Source organism: Suncus etruscus, chromosome 1 (genome assembly GCF_024139225.1).
Source record: "Suncus etruscus isolate mSunEtr1 chromosome 1, mSunEtr1.pri.cur, whole genome shotgun sequence".
In the NCBI taxonomy this organism is placed as follows: Eukaryota; Metazoa; Chordata; class Mammalia; order Eulipotyphla; family Soricidae; genus Suncus; species Suncus etruscus.
In genome coordinates, this window is record NC_064848.1 from 57,741,882 (window position 1) to 57,745,890 (window position 4,009).

Sequence of the window (4,009 nt, forward strand, 5' to 3'; positions counted from 1 at the left end):
TTTTATATCTTTATTAAAAAAAAACCTTTGAAAGTTATCTGCTCTGTGTGACAGAATAACAGCTTACAAACATGAGCCAGTGATTTTTAATTTTATTTCATTGTACTTATTTTCTGATTTTGCAGGTTTAGATTGTAACTTGACAAAATGTCATGTGAAAGAAAAATAAATAAATGTAATTATAATCTGAAAGTGAAAAATAACACTTTTTAAAAAATATATCTGATTTGGTTTATTGGCAAAGGAGAATTTCAACAAAATGTTTTGGCAAGATTTTATCAATCCATGCTGTTAGAATATGTCACAATAAAGAATAGTAGTAGCATTCAGGAAAAAGAAAACATGAATTAAATCGTTTTTTTTCCCTAAATAGTCTTGAATGTAAGCTATCTTGCTAAATATTTTAAATATATCTTGGAATTAAAACACAAATCTATATAAACATAAGCATTCTCTATATTGACACTAACTATACTGTATTACTATTAATATATTATATTATTAGATTTATTTAATATCTTATTCTACCATAACTGCAAAGGTAAGCCTGATCTAGAACAGCAATAAATTGATGAAATTTTACTACATAGAAAATGATTTTAATTAATGAGATCTATAGTGGATAGAGGAAGAGTGATTCATTATCTAGTTTGCACTTTGTAAATGAGAAAATATTTTTGAGAACTGAAATGGCCTAAGATCTAATCAGGCCTATACAAAATAAATTTTTCAAATTAGTCAATGTACTATTTTTGTATTTTGTGTTTAAAAATTAATGTTTGGTAAATTAAGTAGAAATTGATCATTTTTATTGTTCAGGGCCCCCCATTAAACTAGAATAATTAGAAAAACATCTTTGTTTTTTGAAATTAATGATTAATTTTTATCTAATATGGTTATTTGGAAAACGAACCTGTTCAATAATAAATGCTAATGGTAGCTTTTAGTAGTTAGTGACTGTTAGGCAGTACTTAGTGCTTTTAAATGGCTTGTAATTTGAAATTCTAACAGTTGTCCTATAAAACACATAAATTATGTATACTATTTTACAGTCAAATACACTAAGACACAGAGAAGTTAAGTAACTTAAAAAATTGAACAGCTAGAAATATGGGAATTATAATGCAATTAGTCTGGCTACTACTTTTTGTCATTGCCCTATGTTAAATAGGAATATTGGGCTTTTTATATAATGGCTGCTGGTTATTATTGAGTAGTGATATTGAATAGACTTATCTAAATTTATGTCTATATAATCTATAATTAGCATATTTTTAAAATGAGAATAAGGCAATGTTTACTTTGTGAGTATAAAATATTATAAATTAAACACAAATAATCTAATTTTCTTCTGATTCAATTTATCACTTGATTATTGAATTTTATTTGGTTTATCCATGTCACTCAATATTCATTTTTAAAAATACCAAATATTTAATTTGTATTTAATTATCATTATATTGTAGAATTATATTTTAAAATACATACTTTAAAACATAGTAAGTAAATTTTAGTCTAAAATTTTTCAGAAGTTGTTAAAATATATTCTTACATGAGAAATTCCAACAAATGACTAAAAAGTGATTTAATGTATATCACAAATTAGAACGTGTATATAGATAGAGAGTGTAGTATAAATATGCTATATTTATATATTTCAAAGATATTATTCTAATTTAGAAGATAAAATATGTCCAATGAATTGTTTAGTTTTTTTATTATTCCTATTTTAGTATATGTGCTGCCGAAGCAAGCACAGATTTTTATTATTCCTATTGAGATTGGACACATGATACCATCTTTTTATAAGTTTGTATTTCATTTTCATGAGGTGTCAGATGTGCCCTTTTATTTAATTATTATGATCTATTTATTTTAAAATTTTGAGTATAGATATTTGAACTAACTTTGTATAGACAAAGTATATACTTTTTGTTGGACTACATTCCTGGCCTCCACTACTTTACATTTTCTTTTGTTTTAAGCCTCACAAAATCAAATAGAGGTAAAAATAATAGTATCCATCCATATACAGATTATTTTAATTCTTCTTTATTATTCTTTTTTATTTTTTCCTCATTAGATGTGCTCAGAGATTACTATTGCTCTTTGGTCAAGGATCATTACTGATTATATGTCAGGTAGTTTTCTGTATTACATTTTTTTCAAAAAATCTTTTGTAGATAGAAATGCCACATGTTATATGTACTTATTTTCTTCTGAAAATTCTATTTCTATCATCATATCCACAAATAGCAATAGTTTTACTTCTCTAGTTTGGATTTCTTTTATATATTTATGCTCAATTACTGTGATTACAACTTCAAAATCTATATTGAATAGCAATGTACTACATACATTAAGTGAATATTTTAATTACATTTAAATTGTACTACAAAGCAATAGTCATTAAAACAGCAAGTTATTGGAATAAAGACAGACCTTCAGATAAATGGAATAGACTTGAGTATTTAGAGAATGTTCCCCAGACATACAACCAGTTAATCTTTTATACAGAGGCAAGAAATGGGCAAAATGAAGCAAGGAAAGCCTCTTCAACAAGTGGTACTGGGACAACTGGTCAGCCACATGTAAAAACCAAGCTCAGACCTCCATCTATCATCATGTACAAAGGTGAAATCTAAATGGATTAAAAACCTTGACATCAAACCCAAAATCATAAGGTATGTAGAAAAACACGTAGGTAAAACACTCCACGACATTGAGAATAGAGGCATCTTCAAGGAGGAAACAACGCTCTCCAAACAAGTGAAAGCAAAGATAAACAGACGGGACTATATTAAGCTGCACTTCAAAGGAAATAGTGACGAGGATAGAAAGGCCACCCACAGAATGGGAGAAACTATTCACCCAATACTATTCAGATAAGGGGCGAATATCCAAGATAACAGGTACTGACAGAACTTAACAAGAAAAAAAATCTAACTTTATCAAAAAAATGGGGAAAAGAAATGAATAGACAATTTCTCAAAGAAGAAATACAAATGGCCAAAAGACACATGAAAAACTGCTCCACATCACTAATCATCAGGGAGGAGCAAATCAAAACAACTATGAGGTACCATCTCACACCCCAGAGATTAGCACACATCACAAAGAATGAGAATAATCAGTGCTGGCAGGGATGTGGGGAAAAAAGGAACTTTCATTGACTGCAGGTGGGAATACCGTCTTGCTCAGCCTTTATGAAAAACAATATGGAGATTACTCAAAAAAACTGGAAACTGAGATCCCATATTATCCAGCAATACTACTCCTAGGGATATACCCTAGGAACACAAAAATCACAGCACAAAAATGCTTTCAGCACACCTATATTCATTGCAGTGCTATTTATAATAGCCAGAATCTGGAAACAACCAACATGCCCAACAACAGATGAATGGCTAAAGAATTATGGTACATATACACAATACAGTACTATGCAGCTGTCAGAAGAAATGAGATAATAAAATTTTCCTATACATGGATGGACATGGAATCTATTATGCTGAGTAAAGTAAGTCAGAAGGAGAAATGTAGACATAGAATATCTATCATTTATGAGTGTTTTTTTTAATATGGAACACTTCACGAATTTGCGTGTCATCCTTGCGCAGGGGTCATGGTAATATTCTCTGTATCATTCCAATTTTAGTATATGTTCTGCTGAAGCGAGCACTCATCTATGGGTTTTAAGAGAATTAAAAAATATTTTAATAATACACAGAATTAATAGAGATGAGGGCTGCAAAGTCTGGCCCCCAATAAGAAGCTATCCACCAAAGTGGTGAGTTCAGTTGGAGAAATGACTACACTGACAATTACCATGAAAAACAGTAGGGAGAGAGAGAAATAGAATACCTGTTTTAAATGAAAGCAAAGGGTTGAGGAGGGTGATGAAGGGCATTGGTGTGGGAATGTTGCACTGTTGAAGATGGGTATTCATTTCTCATATAACTGAAACCCAACTACAAACATGTTTGTAATCATGTAATAAAGATATGTA

General features: G+C 29.6%; 1 non-coding gene across 1 annotated transcript; it reads right to left on the reverse strand.

The window, feature by feature from the left end:
• Nucleotides 1-3,575: 3,575 nt before the first annotated feature.
• On the reverse strand, nt 3,576-3,682 carry LOC126027684 (U6 spliceosomal RNA). The gene has a single exon (XR_007502304.1). It is a non-coding gene; the product is annotated as a U6 spliceosomal RNA (small nuclear RNA).
• Nucleotides 3,683-4,009: the final 327 nt, after the last annotated feature.